General features: G+C 39.9%; 1 protein-coding gene across 3 annotated transcripts in view; it reads right to left on the reverse strand.

Annotated features, from left to right (window-relative positions):
- Positions 1–21389, reverse strand: part of dlg2 (discs, large homolog 2) — a 394149-nt gene that overhangs the window by 226102 nt on the left and 146658 nt on the right. The window lies entirely within an intron of this gene.

Genomic DNA, 21389 nt, shown 5'->3' on the forward strand with positions numbered 1-21389 from the left:
TCTTCAGTGTCACATGATCCTTCAGAAATCATTTCTATATGCTGATTTGGTGCTCATTAAACATTTCTTATTATTATCAATGTTGAAAACAGTCATGCTGCTTAAGTTAAAAAGAAACATATCCTGTAACATTATAAATGTCTTCATTAAATGCATCTTTGCTGAATAAATAATTAATTAAATTAAAAACAAGGAAACAACAAAAAAAAGTCCTGACCCCAAACGTTTGAACAGTAGTGTGGGCCATTTACCAGCCACACAAAAATTAACATAATAAGGGAAGAAGCCTTGACCAACAAAAACATACAACCTGACACACACACACACACACACACACACACACACACACACACACACACACACACACACACACACACACACACACACACACACACACACACACACACACACACACACACACACACACACACACACACACACACACACACACACACACACACACACACACACACACACACACACACACACACACACACACACACACACACACACACACACACACACACACACACAGAGAAATACACAGAGATTGAACGCGTTGCAATTTACAATCCATTTTATGTTTGAAAGCCAACAATCTTGCCTTAATTTGGAAGGCAAATGAGACACTTTCCAAACTCAAATGTACTATTTTTTAATTCTAATTGCTCTACAGAGGAAGGCAAAATGGATTGACCTCAATAATTAAAACAAAACAAAATCTTCAAAAGTGCTTTTTATAAATAAAACTAAATCTTCATCTTCTAAGGGCAAAAGGCAATCGCTGTTACACATAGTGGCATGCAAACAAAATATAAATAATACAGTTTAATTAATGAATTAATGGCTTAATGAGTGGAGCTCGAACAGTAGATGGTGCTAACATTCCCAGGGAATGCATGCAACTGATGCAAGTCTCTTTGGATAAAGGGGTCTGCCAAATGCACAAATGTAATATCAAAAATGTAGTTACGAATAGAGAGGCAGAAAGGAGACATAATCACCACTTCTACAGTCAAAAAAGCTCAAATATCAGCATGACAGAGAATACATTATCATACTACGGAGATGAAATTCTCTATATTGAATGTAAAAAATTAACATAATCATATTTCAGGAGCCCACATGCAAAGAGCATAAGAGCTTTAATTCTCTCTGATGATATGACTCCACACACCGCACAGAGTAATTATCCTACACCTTACTGACTAGAATTATGCACAGAGGTGGGCTGTGCTTTGAGTTACAGTACTTCTCATTATCCTAATCCTCAGAGAAACAGCCGGAATGTTGCAACATAGAAGTGCTTTAGAATCTTCGGTCAGGTTAAGACCTTAAGTGAGAACATCATCTTGTCTGGCTATCACCAGACCAAGCTCAATCTTTTAAGATTGAACATCAGTCTGGGGAGTCTGCTCTGCAGTGTTAATTTTGACAGCAAATTTTCATTTAGTTTTCATAGTCATAGTCTTTTGACTAAAATGCCATTTAGTTTTAGTCATAGTCTTTTGACTAAAATGCCATTTAGTTTTAGTCATATTTTAGTAACCTGAATTGTTTTTAGTTTTAGTCTAGTTTTAGTCGACTAAATATCATACGATTTTAGTCGACTAAATCTACAGTAGATTTACTCTCCTAAAATCTAATGAGTTTAGTTAAATTGTAATACATTAAGCATTTAAGGATTACATAACCGACTGTCACTTGAACTGACATTTTGACATCATTTTGTTTTTGACATTAAAAATACACGAAAGAGCTCAATTCACTTTTTTTGTCTGTTTTTTAAAAACAGCTATATAGTTTTTATAACTTTGTATTTCTATTTTAGTCAGTAGGCCATATCAGGTTAAGCTAAAGCTTCAAATAAGTTTGTTTATTTATTTATTTTTCATTTCAGTTAACATTTATTTAATTTCAAGTAATCAAGATTTTTTAAATGGTTTTAGTTAACTATTATAACCATGATACTTTATTGAATGTGTCAAATACTGGTCTTTCCTCCTGACTATAAATTAAATTAAATACAGTTTATTGTGTAACCAAAAACGAATATATAATGCATGACTTTAATTATAAACAAGCTTGAAATACACATAGGGCCCTATTTTAACGATCTGAAACGCAAGTGTCAAAGCGCGAAGCGCAAGTAACTTTGTGGGCGGGTCTCGGCGCTGTTGCTATTTTCCCGGCGGGATAAATGGCTCTTGCGCCCGGCGCAAATCTAAAATGGGTTGGTCTGAAGTAGCTTCATTATTCATAGGTGTGGTTTGGGCATAACGTGAATAAACCAATCAGAGCGTCATCCAACATTCCCTGTAAAAGCAGGTGCGCAAGTTCCATTATGGATTGCTATTATTATGGCGTATTTACCAGGCGCACGCCAGGAGCGGTTCACAGCAGAGGAGACTGATGTGCTTGTAAGAGCAGTGAAAGACAGAGAAGTTGTGTTGTATGGGGATGGAAGAAACCCACCCAAAATAGCGTCGGTTAAACAGGCGTGGGAGGAAATAGCCACAATTGTTTCATCAGCTGGCATCCCCAGGACGTCGCACCAGTGCCGCAAGCGCTACAATGACATCAGAAGACGGGGAAAGTCCAAGCTTGCCAGCATCAATCAGGCACGCCGTGTAACGGGAGGTGGATCTGCCTCTACTCAGGACCTGACGCCAGCAGAGGACATCGCTGCGTCCACCCTCACTGATTTTTTTTCCTGGTTCTTGACGGACAAACCAATTTGTTAGATGTCCTTATATACATATATGTCTTGCCAGAAGTTGCCACTATTGGGCAAACAGGTCTCCTTAATTATTAGACTACAATTAGCCTGAATAATTTGTAAGCTAGATTTATGCCTATTTTTTCACATCTTCGTGGCACACCACAATGATTTCCGTCATCTCATGTGTTAATATTTTTTAGTGTAACAATTTATGATTTGCAAAAATAACTGTTGCATCTGTGTAGATTACATGAGCAAAGTGTATGCGCGTTGTGCACGCTATACATTATGGTCAAGCATGCGCCCTTAAAATAGCATAATGAACAACGCGCAACGCGCCACTGACTTTAGACTAGGTTTTTTCTGGTCAGTGGCGCAATTGTTTAATGGAACAGCAAAATAGCACCAGGGATTGTTTGCGCCGGAACACGCCTCCTTTTTTGCGCTGAACCGCCCAGGTAGCGCAAGTTCATTCACTAGTTTAGCGACGTGCTTCTGTGGAGGGAAAAGCGCGCTTTGCGCGGGTGCAAAATAGGAATGACACATGCGTCGGTGTACAAAGTCAATTGCGCTGGGTGCAAGATAGGGCCCATAGACTGAAATAAAAAATAGGGACGTAGTGTCCGTGACGTCACCCATAGGATTCTGATGAGCCGGTCTGAAGCTCAAAGTATGGACGAGATGGCATAACTTTAATGCTTTAGATAATGTAAACGAATGAGTTATAAAAAATTCACCCCCCTCACAGTTGTCATGAAGGGCAAAATTAGCCGTATAGACCAAAACCACAATTTGTACCAGGCTGTAAACATGTTTTAATCTGCTGTAAAGTAGGGCATTTTTACAATGGGGCTCAATGAGATTCTGCTCCCTTCTGGAGCCTGTCTCTAGAGGCCAGTCGATGAATTGCAGTTTAAGTCACTTCCGTATCGCCTTCAAGAGAAACTGCGGGAGGTTGCCGATTGGAAATACACGGGGACTCTTATTTTGAAATGTCTGCGCCTCTGTTGCAGTTGCAGCTGCTCATTCAAGTTCAGATGAGATAAAATATGCATTGTTACAACCGTCTAAGACATATTACTATACAAACATCGTAAAGTAAACATTGTCAGTATTCATTAGTTCATAAACAATTGCATGGCATAAATGTGCGCTAATGTTCATTGATTGTGAGCCGCTCTGGAGTGCTGTATTGGGGATGCGTGAGCCTGTACACTATAGAGCGTGCAACAGCGCCGTGTTTTCCAGCGGTTAGATCAGCACTTTCAAATCAAATGTGCACATCTGTTACAAAGGACATCAGTTCTGACTGGATCTCTTCCCTAATCGACCCTCACTAACATTTTCGTCTCGTTTTTATTTGTTGACGAAAATGACAGTTGATTTTCGTCATAGTTTTTGTCATCCAACACTAGTTTTTATTTAGTTATCGTCTTGTTTTCGTCTGTGAAAAAAGGTTGTTGACAAAATTATGACGAAAATTATTCGTCAACGAAATTAACACTGCTGCTCTTTATCTACTGCACAAGAGGTGTGATCAACGGGCATAGCTCAAATGACACTGTACGCAATTGGATAGTCCTTCAACCAATCAGACCAACGATCTGGGTGCCGTACTTTGCAGAGCGGTCGGTAGTAAGGCAAACACATCCTTCTTTTGTAGGAATTGTTCCAGGGCAAGTTTCTGTTCCGTTTTCAAAGAAAACTTTGAAATCATTTAAGACAGTAGCCACAGCGACATCAACTGGTTTCTGCGCTTCGCTGGCCACCATGTTGAATGTAAACAAAAAGCTGCTTGCCGTCGCTTCTCGATCGTCATCGTGTTAAACCCGCCAATAGCACGCCAGGTCGATAAGCCAGTTTGTGATTGGTCCCCACAGATTTGTAACGGAAGCAAGATAGAAAAATGTACAGGTTTCCAGCCTGAGCTGCAGGGCAAAATCAAATCGCCAGTCTAAACATCATCACTCAGTCCCAAAACCCAGTGATACACAGCATTCTAACTGATAATATGCCCAGACAAATGTTTTTAGCAACATTTCTCTCCATTTTTGGATATACACTACCCAGAAAGCACAAGCTTTTTTGTCAGCTAGTTATGTTATAATGCTAAATATAATGGCAGAATTGTGTGTATTACGGGACTCGATGTGAAAACCACCAATCAGAGAGGTTCCCGAATCTCAATTGATTTTCTGATTGGTTAAAATGAATGGAGAATATATTTTTTTGTGTTTTTCTGTGGGTGTTTGGCCATTTTGGGACCAGCTCCTATCCCAGCAGCAATAGCCGTCATTTCACCATCTCAGACTATAGACCCGATATAGTCCGGCTATGATTAACACACTTCTAGACAGAATAACCTTGAATTCGGTTACATGTCGTGTTTGCCAAAATAACTTGTGAAATGTATGATATCCCATCATGTAAACAAAGTGACTAAAAGGTTTGTGGTTTCATTTCTTTGACATGTTCATGTTCTAGATGACTAGTCTATTCTTGGGCTATGGACAGCCCAAATTTTGCCTTGTTTTAGCCTCAACGTCAGGGCTGTGTTTGGACGGCCATTAGACGTCTTTTAAACGCAAAATGTCTTGCTGGGTATGGTCTATAGTGTTACATGACCCTTTGGAAATCATTCTAATATGATGATTTGTTGCTCAAGAAACATTTCTTATTATTATCAATGTTGAACACAAGCTGATTAAAATGTTTGTGGAAACCATGATACATTTTGAGGATTCTTTGACGAATAGAAAGATCAAGGGAACAGCATTTATTTGAAATATAAATCTTTTGTAACGCAATAAATGTAACTTTTGATCTATTTAATGCATCCTTGCTGAATACAAATACTCCATCGTTCTCTCAAGAAGAAAAAATACAGATCTTACTAACCCTAAACTTTTTTTTTTTTACAGTAGTGTATTTTTCACACAGACTGGTGCAATGCATTCTGAAATGTCCGTCTCTCCAAATGATCCATGCTATGCTGCATTTGAATCTGACCAAAATTGCATATATTCCGATTATATTAAGAACACACCCATGATGCATTAAAATGCTGCAAAGTGGATGGTTTTCTGAGAGGTCAAAAGCATTCTAGGGTCACACAATATCCAACTCTGGGCACACTAAATCTGGCGTTCTTAGCTCCAGACAGCCAAGCGGACCGTCAGATGGCAGTCTAATAGCTGACATATGTGAGACGGTTCATCTGAGGGAAGAAGTCACAAGAGATCAGAATAACAGAATGAAAGTTGTGCTAAGAATACACACATACCGCAAACACATTCTTACTCGCTATGCTATGAATCCAACACATGAATTCAGACGTGAAACCCTTCATTTTGATGTTCATATGAAAACTATTGATACAAAAAAAAGTATATCAAATGATTAGCTTAGCAACAAATGCTAATGACATTCTACTTGAAACAACTGTGAGTTTGCTATGCAGGTAACACTATTTTAGGGTTCAATTCTCACTATTAAAGGGTTAGTTCACCCAAAAATGAAAATTCTGTCATTAATTACTTACCCTCATGTCGTTCGACACCCGTAAGACCTCCGTTGATCTTCGGAACACAAATTAAGATATTTTAGTTGAAATCTGATGGCTCTGAAAGGCCTCCATTGGCACAATGGCACTTTACACTCTCAAGACCCTTAAAAGGTAGTAAAGACGTCGTTACAAAGTCCATCTCACTACAGTGGTTCTAAAATAACTTTATGGAGTGACGAGAATGGTTTTTGTGCGCAAAAAAAACCTAAATAACGACTTATATAGTTTCAAAACACGGAATCATGAAGCTTCGAAGCGTTATGAATCAGTGAGTCGAATCATGATTCGGCCAAACTGCTGAAATTTGGCGATCCAAACAGCTGAATCGACTCACTGATTCATAACGCTTCGAAGCTTCATGATTCCGTGTTTTGAAATCGTCATCACTATAGAAGTCGTTATTTAGGGTTTTTTTTGCGCATAAAAACTATTATCGCCGATTCATAAAGTTATTGTAGAACCACTGTAGTGAAATGGACTTTGTAACGACGTCTTTAGTACCTTTTAAGGGTCTTGAGAGTGTACCGTGCATTGTGCCAATGGAGGCCTTTCAGAGCCATCAGATTTCAACTAAAATATCTTCATTTGTGTTCCGAAGATGAACGGAGGTCTGACGGGTGTCGAACGACATGAGGGTAAGTAATTAATGACAGAATTTTCATTTTTGGGTGAACTAACCCTTTACTACAGTGGTCACCAACCTTTTCAAGCCAAAGATCCCTGACCTCAGCCTTGATGAAAGGCAAGATCTACTTATAGATTTTTCATGGCCGATTCAGAGGTTTTTTTTATGTATTTCGAGAACATCTGTCGTTTTTTTTCTTTTTCTTTGCTTAAGCAAATTATTTTGTTGTTTATTTGCTCTATAACAGCCCAAACTAGCCTTAAGAAAATAAGCCATTTGATATGTGAGACAACCACTGCATTTTAATCACTACCCAAACAAAGGTACACACATGTAGCATGAGCAGTGTTTTTCTATTTAAATTAGATTGCATAATTTCAAGACTTTATTCAGCTTTAGCTTTGTGAAATTGATACATAAGACACACCTGCAAAAAAACTAATAAGATGGACTGAATAAAAATGCTAATTTACTTTTTGACAGTAGATGGTGCTTATGGAAAAGAAGCGTTTCTTTGGGTACCGCTGTAAAATGTCATCAAAACTATTCTGGAGACGGTTTCGTTCAGAGATACATTCATTTAACCGCCCCTCCCCTCCCCAATTCAATATCTATATTTTTCTTCCTATATTCCTATATTTCAAGCATCCCGAACAGTTATCTTGCTGGGCCTATTTATACCTGGTCCACTTCGTGTTTTTACAGATCAGATATCTGATTTATCAGAACGATTTCATTTACACTTGGTCACATAAATGTGGTGTCTTCAATTCCCACATTATATGCATTTTTAATGGAGTTCACGTCACCGAAATCAACAAATATGAGCTGCAACAGCTAATTTCAAATCAAGGACTGCAATAGGAGAGAGAGTGGCATAAGCACTGATCATTTAGTTACTTTACTTTTAATGATAATGAGCGTCTGCAACTTTTACTTTCCTTGGCAGTTTGCTGAAGAGATATTCCGCTGCAGTAGCGCTGTCATAACTATAGCATCGGTCGATTTGTTGCTGTGTGAATTGTGGTTGCAGAGAATACATTTTGGGAGCATAAGGAGCGATTTCGTGCCTTGATAATGTGTTTGTCCGGCTTTACACAGACAGGCCGGATAGCTGGCCTGAATGGTTGTAACGTTAGTCAAGTGAAAGCAAAACTCACGTATCTGTTATTTCACAGGGGTTTATTATCAGCGTCGTCGATCCCACACGCACACGGGGCAGTTTGCAAAACACTTCACTAACAACAGCGTTACTGAACAGAAAATAAACAGTGAGAGCAACAGAAATATTACACGCATACATGCGACGTTCACTTGCCTTCTGCATTAAAGGAGCGGTACATAATTCTACTTGTTACATGTTGTTAATTATTTTTCGGTTATTTATCGGGAGCTACCGGGACAGTGATAAAGATCGACCAGTCGATCGCGATCGACGGGTTGGCGACCACTGCTTTACTAGATGCTTATTAGCAAGGATATTGGCTGTTTATTAGTACTTATAAAGCATATATTAATGCCTTATTCTGCATGACCACATCTTATAATCCTACCCAATACACCAATAACGTAAATGCTACAAAAACTCCCTTACTAAATAGTAATAAGCAGTAAATTAGGAGTTTATTGAGGCAAAAGTCGTAGTTAATAGTGAAAATGTTTTCCCCATTCTAAAGTGTTACCGCTATACATAACATTGCTATCCATCCACAACACTTAATGTTCCATTTCAGATATGATGTAACCTAAGGTAGCTGTCTATGTACTTCCAAGTTAGCTCGCAAGGTTCTGGAGTTTAAGGACACTCGCTATTTTCATTGTCATTGTGCTCTATGCTGCACACAAGCACTGTGCTGAACTGCTGTGTTATTGTATGCGAAGGCAGAGATAAATGAAGTTAATGTAAAATAATGACAGGTGGGTGAGAAAAGGTCGTCCCCAGGGTTCCCACAAGGTAGCAGGTCGTGCAGCCGCCTCACCTTTCTTTAAAAGCTGCTATTGTCTCCCTCTCTCAAATGCCCTAAGCATCTCTTGTTGCCCCTGACTTGTTCTTTCTACACTGTCATTACCTGCAATTATCCAGCCCAGACTAATAGCAGCTCTCATACGCCGTCACAACGAATGGTAGGGAAATATCTTCGGTGTAAAATGCACACTCAGAATTCAGAAACACCAGCCTCGCTATATTTGGGCTGTCTGTGACCTCGCAGAAACAAACTTTCACAATTTACGGAAGAACCAGCACAGTGTATCAGTCAACCAAACCAGTACTTGTATAAAATGGTCTTTTTAGAAATAACTTTTTTTTTTGCAAACTTTCTCTTCACTTTTCATTCAACTGGATTATGTGTTTGGAATGGTCGTTTTGAGCTTTATTAATGGACTGTGATTTGGACCGGATTTTCACTCGAGGCCTCTTCCCCGACTCCAGACCTCTGAGGACATTCATCATGCCGTTTGAAGATTACAGACTTCGCAGGCAAACCGCCTGGAATTTTTCTTAAAAGAAAACAGAGAACATTTTTGCCAGCCACAGCTAATCTGCTTGTTGTTGCAGCCGTAACAAGAAAAAAAGTGATAAACAAAATGGAAAATAAAGATGCAAATCCTCTCTCCAGAGGCATGTCGGTGAAAACACAAAGTGTTAGTGGGCCGCAGTGATAGTGATGGGATTGAGCAGGTTTCATTAAAACCCAGGAAGAGCAGAAGGCGTACTGAACTGAAGTCACTACAAATCACTACAGCATATGCTTCCGTGTCCTTCCTCACATTAATAATTTCCTCTTTACCTGGAAAGACCACCAAGAAATGAATAGCATTTTCTGGCAAGCTTTATAGCAATTCTTCGACAAAACCACACAAAACGTTCACAAACTAAATTATACTAGGGCTGTCTTGATTACAGGATTATGATTATGAGTACTTGGTTTTTAAAAAGTTCTCAAATCTACCAATTACCAATTAAAATAGCCAGCGTTCACATATCTAGATTCGATTAATTAAATATCTCGCCATCAAGTAAACCTGTGAATATGTTAATATGCTTCTAAATAAGTAAAAAGTTCATCGCAATTTCAAAATGAAAGTGCAAACCCCCATTTTTTGATGTCCAATGTTTTAATGACACATTCTAATGTAGTTTGGCAAAGATTACATAACAACAACATTTTGCCAGGTCATTAACACCCTATGCAAGTTATGCAGTTCATCCATTTCATTATTATTATAGTCATCATTCCACTCTAAAAAATGCTGGGTTAAAAACAACCCATTAGTGATTAGTGAGCATTAGTGATCTCGGGGCCGGAGTCTGCGCATTAGTGATCTCGGGGCCGGAGTCTGCGCATTAGTGATCTCGGGGCCGGAGTCTGCGCATTAGTGATCTCTGGGCCGGAGTCTGCGCATTAGTGATCTCGGGGCCGGAGTCTGCGCATTAGTGATCTCGGGGCCGGAGTCTGCGCATTAGTGATCTCTGGGCCGGAGTCTGCGCATTAGTGGTCTCGGGGCCGGAGTCTGCGCATTAGTGATCTCGGGGCCGGAGTCTGCGCATTAGTGATCTCGGGGCCGGAGTCTGCGCATTAGTGATCTCTGGGCCGGAGTCTGCGCATTAGTGATCTCGGGGCCGGAGTCTGCGCATTAGTGATCTCGGGGCCGGAGTCTGCGCATTAGTGATCTCGGGACCGGAGTCTGCGCATTAGTGATCTCGGGGCCGGAGTCTGCGCATTAGTGATCTCTGGGCCGGAGTCTGCGCATTAGTGATCTCGGGGCGGGAGTCTGCGCATTAGTGATCTCGGGGCCGGAGTCTGCGCATTAGTGATCTCGGGGCCGGAGTCTGCGCATTAGTGATCTCGGGGCCGGAGTCTGCGCATTAGTGATCTTGGGACCGGAGTCTGCGCATTAGTGGTCTCGGGGCCGGAGTCTGCGCATTAGTGATCTCGGGGCCGGAGTCTGCGCATTAGTGGTCTCGGGGCCGGAGTCTGCGCATTAGTGATCTCGGGGCCGGAGTCTGCGCATTAGTGATCTCGGGGCCGGAGTCTGCACAGTAGAGAGCAGGAAGTAGAGTTGCGATATCAAAAGCCCACCCACACTCTTGCAGATGCAGAACAACTCACTATGTCGGTGTGAAATAAACAGTTATGGAAATGTAGAAATTAAAGCTAAAGCTCCAATCTCCTCCCTAAAAATCCCGGAAAAAAGTTAGTTGGTGCCTCAGTGACTACACTCTCAATCACAGAAACTGTCAATCACAGCTGTCAATCATCAATCATGACCCCCCCCTCCTCATTGGGTTATGATGACCAATACTTGGACCAACCACCTAGGGGCGATCGATACGCTTTGGCTTCAGTTTTTAAAGGTCCCATGGCATGAAATTTTCATTTTATGAGGTATTTCAACATTAATATGAGTTCCCCTAGCCTGAATATTGTCCCCAAGTGGATAGAAATGTTGATCGGTGTAACCCCGAGTTCTGGCTGTCTTTCTCTGCCTTTGAGAAAATGACAGGCCAGACGAGCCAATCCTGAAGTCTCCTGGTTTGACGTCCACACAGGAACGGTTACCTCCCTTTCCTCCACCCAGAGAATCTGGCACGCCCATGCAAGCGCTTGAGAGATCATGGCTTGTGAACGAGTGAACGCTGGCAGTTTCTCAGTGTTTGGATGTACAAATGAAAACAGAAGTCTTTTTTCAGTTCCTTCTGATCTGTGATCAGTGATTTCTGATGTGTAGCTAATTATTTATTATTCGTGCACACGCAGCGGCTTCTCTCTCTCCCGACAGAACGGTGTTTTCGTGTTTTCTATCTTGTGAGTCAGTGTTTTTGTACGTCCTCGTCGCGTCTATCGGTTCTAAAATGTGCATACAGTCGGGAGTTTCTGCTCAACATCGGCAGAGCCACATCTTTAGAGATAAACCTCACACACGCCGAAGCTCGGGCTGCACTGGCCGGTGGCCTTCAACATCACCGACCCCCAGTACTGCATCTGGCCCACAGCGGAGGCACCAAACGCGGCGCGAGATTAAGCAGAAGGGGGGTAAGCGTGATCATATCTGTTCTAGCCAGCTATCCCCACAATAAACTGGATTACATTCGATTACTGCTGTTGTGTCTTTGTTTGCGCTGTGTACTCAATGCGCGCCACTGACGCTTTTCATATGATAGGAACATATCTAAAAATAATGTTATTATCAACACTTACTCGTAACTCGTTCATCTCGACAGCTGTAATGATACTTTGCATGTGTTACAAAGTTGGTAATAATGATGAAGACGGACTCTGCGTGACTGGGACTCGTGTTTATTCAGAACTCTCAGATACAAACACAATAAACTTGCGCTGACTGACAGCGCTCTCATAACTCAGTAGTTACTATAAATAACTTTGTTAGCAATCGCTCCGTCTCCGTGATGTCCGGTTCGCGAATGAATCATTCTTTTGAATCGGTTCTTTTTAGTGAACCGAATCAGTTCTACAAATCGGACTGAATCGTTCTAAACGGTTCGCATCTCCAGTGAGCGCTGATCCATAATTTACTAAAGTTACTAACTTTCTGACATGAGTGACAGTCCCTCCGACTAGAAATAAACTAATAACCTGAAGTATATGCTGTAACTACAACAGTTCACTGAACTGAGACTGACAGAACTGATGTGAAGTGAACTCAGGTCCATCCGTCTCTCTGGCAGCAGCTTGTGCCTCGTAGACCTCGTTAAACCACGCCCCCTCTGCTCATTTCAAATGCAAAGATGTCAGCCAATCACAACAGTGGGCGTTTTTACTGAAGTCTCACAGTAGACACGCCTCTTGAAACAGGGCATTCAACCACAGGGCAAACATCAGTATTGAAAAAATGCCTTTTATTTCTAAATTATGACATTTTATGATGTAAAAATCATACTAACAATATAAGTACACCTCAGGAAACATTATAAAATAATAGAAAAATGCCATGCCATGGGACCTTTAACACGAGTGAGGCAGGCTTCCATATGACAACTGCACTCTCTGGGTCAATGATAGTGAGAGCCCTTAATCATACAATCATAATTCAACATTATTTAACTTTCATGATGACAATTATCATTATTATCTTCTTTAATTCACACACAGCTTAAACTCAAACAAAACCCTGAGTTTCCCCACTGGCATAATGTACAAATATATTACAGGATGTACAAATATATTACAAGCCATCAGAGAAGCCCTACTGAGAAGATCGAACGGCATTCCTACAGCCACCTTTGGACTTGAATTAGATCTGTAAGAAGGTGAAATTCATCTGACTGCTGTGTGTAATACCCATCAGCATTTAACAGACCAATGATATTTTAATTGAATCTTGAAAGAGAGCATTTCCATTAATTCTGAATCATCCGAGAAATAGCAGCCATAGTACTGACAGCATAGAATGCCACATTTTGTGTGTGTGCCTTTGACAGAACCACTACAGCGACACAATGAGTCACAGTTCATTAATGATGCTTTAGTACTATACTCAACATATAACAGTCAGGTCACTGGTCACAGCTCAGGAAATGGACCATTACTATTTTGCTGAGGCTACTGACTCTAACCTAGTTTGTGCAGATCTGTGAATCAAAAGCATGATTCTAGACAGTAGAACTTTTCACACGGTAAATTCAGTCTAAAACAAACAGATAAAATGGTCAAAGTCAAGGCTGGTTCACTGGACTATTAAAATCGCATCAGGCTCACATGCTAACTGCTACGGTCTGTGATGTGTAGTATATTTGATGTGTTAAATGTGGTGGTAAGCAGTCTCACACCCTACACACAAGTGCCACATTTAATACTGCCATAACTATCGCTTCTAATCAGACATATGCAGCATGACAATGTGATAGACGGCTGCTAGCGTGGTCGACAGCAGAGAAGCTTGGAAAGCTTCAAAATGTGCTAATATATTTGTACGAGGACAGATGTGCATGTTGGGGGAGGTGTATTAATGTGTTTGTGAACAGGCTGTGGGTTTTCCAACACACTCTTGTGTTCACGTGCCACTGTGCTGAAGGCTGCTTCCTCACTTCCCTCTCTCTCTCTCTCTCTCTGAGATGAGAGAAGATGGGAATATGAGGTGGCATGGCTGAAGGCTCTGTGCTGGATTGTGTGGAATCTCCTTGCGATTGTGTGCACTGACCCCTTTTCTGCAGCCTAATAAACCCTGAGCTCGTCATCGTCAGCTCACGGGGTTCATTCAGCCTGCAGATGAAGAAAGGGTTAACGACAGTTGGAAAGATCCTTGCACTTCTACCTCCTCAGATACTGAGGACATTTCCAGGGGAGACTACAAGTTCCAGATTGAGCATTATGGAGAGATAATTCTTTTAAATTCTGTCCTCATTTACTCACCCAAAAGTCTCCTGAAGCCGAGTTTCTTTTGTGGAACGAAAAATGATTTATTTATAGCAGAGTATCCAAGCTGCTCTTTTCCATACAATGAAAGTAGATGGCTGTACAAGCAAGATTTTTAAAGCAATATTTAACGTGATTTTCAGTAGCAATCTGTTCCTCACATAATTATGTGGTTTGACTTCAGAAGACTTATAGGGCCCTAGGGAATCCATTCGATTTTTTCCCAAATTTAATAAAACATTTTCTGGATTCCGCTATTTTCCGACTCCATTTTAATGGTTAAATTATTATTTTCTTTAATCAAAAAGCATGTCTAATCAACTGAAATAATGAAACATAAAATGTAACAATAATGTATTAAAAGTTTAACAAAAATTACATGTTTAGGGTCCTGTGAAATGTTTTTTTTTTTTTTCTCAAATTCTGTTTTCTGGATTCCATTTTAATGGATTCATTTGATTGTAATAACCAAAAAGCATGTCTAATTAATTGAATTCATAAAAACAAAACAAAAAAATTAAGGAAATGTTTTTTTTTTCTCCCCACAAATTCTGTTGTGTAATTTCTGGTAATCAAATGTAGACAAAACATTAATTTAATTGATCTTTTAATCATATGAAATGAAACCAACACCATGAGCTTTACTGTTAAAATTAAAACATGGAAGAAAAGTTGTCTGTCAAGTTAACCAAACTTTAAATTTAACAGGTTGCTGTGAAGAGTTTCTGTGTGTTTGTGATATGAGATGAAGTAAAATGCTGACGAAGTGACTCTCAGAGCAGCTCTAGGAGATGAAGTTCATGCATTCATATTCCCATATAGTCCTCATAAAACACTGCGAGCATCACGCATGCTTCAGTGTGTGTGGTAAATGAAACTGAGCGTCTGCGCAGAACATGCAGGATTCGTATTTAGTATTCACAAACACTAGTCTATATCGTGATTTGATTTAAGTGTACTGACCTGCTTTTTATTTATTCATCAAAAATTTGACACATTCCGTGAAAATCTGCATTATACAGTAAATTCCATTTTTATGACTGGATTTCACAATTCCAGAAATCATAGGGCCTTAAAGGGATAGTTGACCCAAAAACGAAATTTTTATGTTTATCTGCTTACCCCCAGGGCACCTAAGATGTAGGTGTCTTTGTTTCTTCAGTAGAACACAAATGAAGATTTTTAACTCCAACCGTTGCAGTGTGATAGTCGTATAATGCATGTCAATGGGGATATTTTAGAGTATGAGAGCAATGAGAGTAAAAACATAGACATACGAATCCTTATTAAACCATGCGGCTCGTGGCGACACATTGATATCTTAAGACATGAAACGATCGGTTTCTGCGAGAAAACCAACAGTATTTATGTTATTTTTTTACCTCTTATCAGACGAATGTCATCTAGTATTCCCAGCGCCATAACTTCCGGCGAATAAGGTCAAAATACTGGCGCGGTCAAAGATATATATACGTAGATGCCTCATTCGACTGATCCGCGCAGGCACTAATGAGGAATCTATGTATATATCTATGATTGCGGCATGTATTTTGAACTTATTCGCCGGAAGTGATGGCGCGGGGACGGCTGATGCAGAGCCATAGAAAAAAATGAAATAATTTTCTAAATATGGATATTTTTCTTACACAAACGCATCGATTCGCTTCAGAAGGCCTTTATTAACACCCCGGAGCCGCGTGGAGCACGTTATTTGACGGACAGATGCATTTTTTATGGACTTCAAAAACAGAGCAACTATTATAATGCTTGGATTAGCCTGGACTAATATAACTCAGATTTTATTCATCTGAAAGATGAATGTTATATACACCTCGGATGACTTGAGGGTGATTAAATCAAGGGCTAATTTTCATTTTTGGGTGAACTATCCCTTTAAACTTGGAGTATAGTGCATAGACATATGCAACACTTTTATATCCTCACCCTGTTTCACCTTATGTAGCCGCGCGCCTTTACATCACTGCACCCATTTTGTTCTGTCTTCTGATCTGTATTTCCACAGCATGAAGGTAAGACCTTGCAGATTTATGAATAACCCGCTCGTTGTAAAATCTTCCCGGTCCACTGGCATTTCTCTTATGACATCCGCTGCAAACATTACAATGCGCTTTCGTTAACTCTACAGTAAGTAAATCCACTTCACCAGCTAATTACTCTTTGACAGTGAAGCCATAGAAATACACAGAGCTACCGCAAAAACAGAAGTTCAAAGACAAAATTCAAAAGATGGCTGTGCGCTTGTTCCTCTGTCGCATTCGGTCTATAGAAGCGAACAGTGTGAGCCCTCTTTAAAACCTTCAAAGTCACACAGGTTTGGAATGACATGAGGAAATGAGTTACTGCATACACAAATCTGTAACTTTGCATCAACAAACACTCCTTAAACTTAAACACAGTTGAGGTATGAATAGTGGACTCATGGACAAACAAGGAACACATTAAAATGATGATCCTGCTCCTTTGAACTTCAAACCACAGTTGGGGATTTGGTTGTGAGCCAATCCAAATCTGTCCAGGAATGGGAACAGCTGGTTGATGGAGGGAAATAAGTATGTCATAAGGAGACTACATCTCATGATGGTCTTTGCAGGACTCAGAATGACTCGGATTTATGCTAAACCCTTACACTAACACTTCTGGTCAAATATTAAATAATAATGCTCTTACGGTTACTGTAAAGATTTAAACAGCATAATTCTGGGTTAATTAAAGCAGCAAAGAAATGCCACTGCTTACACTGCGAAAACTAATCCCTCCCTTCTCTCTATCTCGCTCTCTCTCTTTCAGGCAGAACGTGGATCAGTGGCTTTAAAACTCACTGTACATTCTGATGTTGCAAGTATTATAAATATTATATTGCTTGCTAATATTTACTGTGGTATCATGAATAATACAAAATAATAATATTGTTTTTTTTGTTACTACTACTAATAAAAATAACAATTAGGGGTGTAACGATACCCTCATGTCACGATTCGATACATATCCCAATATACTGAACTCACGATACGATATTATTGCGATACTCCAAGGTAAAAGGTTAACAAAATTTGTACTGTTGATTAAAATGCTACATTTGGTATTACATTGGGGGTGGAAATTAATAGGTTTGGTAAAAAAATGCACAGGACAATGGTGACACCAGAATAAAAATATAAAATAATTCTGTATTTTCAGCTTCAGAATAATAACAAAGACGAATATGTTTGCACTCTGTCACTGACTAGATATATTTAAAATAATGACACTTTTTACTTGTAACATTTGGAGACATTTGGCATCAGGACCCACAAAAATTCCCTCATTGCATTATTATACATTATATAGTAGTTTAATGTAGTACAGACACAATAAAAACATGTAAATTTGAATTTTTTTCCTGACATAGTAACTATTCACAATAAATATTGTTGAATTTTTGTATTGATACATTGTGACACAAAATATTGTTACACCCCTATAATAGCAATACATCATTATTCATAATTATATAATTATAAATGCAATTATTATAAATGTAATGCTAGTCTACATCTTACAGACACAACAACCGCAACAACTACAATACTGATAATAAATATTATTTTTATTAGTAGTAGTAGAAGTATTATGCTGCATTCACACCAAATGCGAATAGAACGTCAAAATCGTGTCTATCGCGTCTAGTTGGACGCTTGAACATTTTGAATCCATTCGCCCGTCCACGGTAAATTGGACGCGTGTATAAATCGAGCGTTTGAAGCGAAATAGACACGTGTTCAAGGCGCTCCAGGAGAAATATGTCATATAACACCGCTCTGCCTCTTTTCATTTTCATTAAAAACATATATTAAACATTAATAGCCACACAAATGTGGTCCAGGCAACTCCTACATTATCTTCACTGCATGTATATTTAAATATCCTAAAAAAAATTAAGTTATTAAACTTCTCTTTGCCCTCAGTCAATTTGGCAGACAAATTATAGATTCATGACACCAAAGATCGCCCGTTAGATCCACACAAGACAAATTCTCTCTCATGTTTAACCACTACAGGACATGAGAGCCAGCGGCAGACGTCAGAAGGACTGGCCGAGGAAAGGCTGCTGACGCCGGGGTTAATGAGCGCTGATCGCCGCTGATTCACTGGAGCTCACAACTCCAGAAACACAAGATCAAATGTACAAATAGGCGCTCTCTTTATAAATAAACCACAGATTTGAGCTTTAAACAACTACATTCTCACCTGAAAAAGTCTTAAAACTACAATTTGTGACACAATAGTAGTATTTTTAAATTATGCTGGGTTTCTCATCATGTCACTTTACCACGTGACAGCAGCAAGCAGGATCCTGATTGGTTAAGGCGACGCGAATTGACGCCAAAGTTCAGATTTTTCAACTCGGGCGTCAGACGCGAATTCGCTTCAAACGTGCGAATGCACAAAAAGCACCAATTGCGTGTTACGCGCGTATCACGCAAGACGCTCATTTCGCGCGAATGAGGAGAAATCGCGTATATCACGCCACGCGAAATGCGTCTATCGCGCCGCAGGACCTCCAGACGCTCGTCAACGCGCATTTCCATTGACTTAACATTTAAAACATTCGCTCCTGACGCTCTATTCGCATTTGGTGTGAACGCAGCATTAAGTATTATTTTTCAGTAAAATATCCAAAAAACACTTTTGTGTTGGCCAGTGTTATATATTTGTTTCAGTTGATTACTTGTAATATCCCAAATGTTTAGAATTATTTGTACATCGTGAGTAAATCGTGGGAAAGAACCGGGACGTGTGAGGGAGTCGCCTGTCAATTGCGTCATATTTGCATTCTCCTCGGTTTCCGGTTTTATTTTGCAGAAACGCTTTACTCTCACTGCAGTGTGAACAAGTGTCATAGCAGCCGCTGAGAGAACGCACAGAGTAACGTCATAACATAATTTTCAACACACTCAAATGTGTTTAATATGATAAACAGAGCTGCGTTACTGGAAAAGCGGAAATGGCGCCGGCGCCAGCGACTGTAGCATAATAAAAGTCCCGCTGCTCGCGAGGCGTGTGTTGCGTTCATCTTATTAACAATCGCTCCAGCGGCCTTGCTCAGCTCCACAACACTCGGTCCTGCTCTGCTTCAAACTACAGTAATGTTAATAATCACATCCATCAACATGATTTCTGCCCGAGTCCTATCCCGATCCTTTTCCACCGGCTGTGAGCTGAAGACCATATGTCCCAAGATTCTGGCGTCATCAAACTGCGCCTTTGTTTTGAACAGGCGACCTCTAGTGGATGGAAAAGTTACATAGTGCACCTTTAAGTAATATTTATTATGTATTCTATAATACATCACAAAGCCACAATCCTTTATAATTATAATATTATCATTATTGTTGTTGTTGTTGTTGTTAAATAGTCATATTTAAATATGATATAATTAAAGGCATGTAGACAAAACAAGTGTACACACTGCAAAGTTTGGAAGTGACAGCACATTTAAACTTCTCAGACATAATGGATATTCAACAGTTTAACCCTTTACAGTAGCAGAGCTGTTTCTGAGTAAGTGATAATTCACATTAAGTTGCATGTGTGTGTACATGGCCAAATCGGTCCAACAAGTGTTTTCACCGCCTCAAAACACTTCACACCAAATTAAAGACACTAATCTGCACGTTTCCATGAGTTACCAACCCGGTGACATCATAATGCCAAGCACAAGTGACAGAATTCCCTCTGCAGCTGCGATTGATTTTACATACAGAGCTGAATCATCTCATTAGCATGCTGTGCTGCGGTCTGCCTCTGCCGTCTGAAACTAATTGGTTCTGAATGAAGGGCCGTACAACAGAGCAAACAAACAAACAAATGTAGCACGCCGACTAAATACGACATTCACCCCGGGATTAACATCTTGATCCGAGTGACATTACAGAGGTTTGCAGATGTTTAAATGCTGAAAAACAGCAAACTTGGGGGCTTGTCATTTAAAGTGAGGGTTGTAAATCCCATCAAAGTGATCACAAAGAAACTCCTGAACTACAACCCGTTTCGATAAATCAACTGCAGCCCAATAATCCACATGAGAAGTAAATGCTGAGTGTCACACCACTGACATACTTCCTGCTCTGGCCAAACCGCTGCATTCCTTCAGCTTGTAAAGTGCTGATGCATAATGCATCTTAAAAATATCATCAGATTGCTTGATGGATGCCTACCTTACATCCGAACATCAGCGACAAGGTGTTGTCATGGCATGCGACCTTACAGTGGCAGAGCATTGGATTGAAACAGTCGGGGTTCCTCACTATAGGAGACATTCCTCTCGCAACAGGAGCGCTGCACTCGTGCTACGAGCATTGACGTAGAGAGAGAGCGAAAGCACGAGACTCTTCACTCCTGGATAAGCAAGAGTCCGCCTAATGCATGAACACACACACACACACACACACACACTACTGTGATGCAGCCACCGTTTAGATCTCAATCCTCTCCCTTTCTCTACTCTGGTCTGACTTGGACAGTATTTCACAACCCTGTCTGCTTAAAGCTTCTTTATGCTTCACTTTCTTTCTGCAAAACTTATGAAGAATTGCCGAGAATAATAACATAATTGGCACCCCCGGCTTTATTAGCAGGGCCAAGTGTGATTTGTTAGACTGATTTGAAATTCAGCAAGAACTTACGTGATGGAAGAGTCACCGGAATAGGTCTGAATGCTCATAATTACTGTAGCATCTTGATGTCTTCAAAAATGTCAATTTGCCAGCTTTGTTTGAAAACCAGAGAGCTGTATTAGCAACGGTGTGATGTCTATACTAGGAGATTTCTTATTTTCCATAAACATCATCAGAAAGTGATGTTCCTGTTTTCACACCTCCCTAGTAAGAACAAATCTATACAAAAAAACATTTGTATCACTTTAGAATAATGGTCCATCATTAATAGGTAACTATGCAGGAAGTAATGTAGGACTAATGAGTAGTGTAGGACTAACACTTCAGCTACTACTGTTAACTAATATAGAAACAAGCCTTACTAATCAAAAAGTAATATCGAATTTAGAACTAAGATTATTTAGATTCTAGTCAGAATATGAGT

Source organism: Gobio gobio, assembly GCF_949357685.1.
Source record: "Gobio gobio genome assembly, chromosome: 22".
Lineage (NCBI taxonomy): Eukaryota > Metazoa > Chordata > Actinopteri > Cypriniformes > Gobionidae > Gobio > Gobio gobio.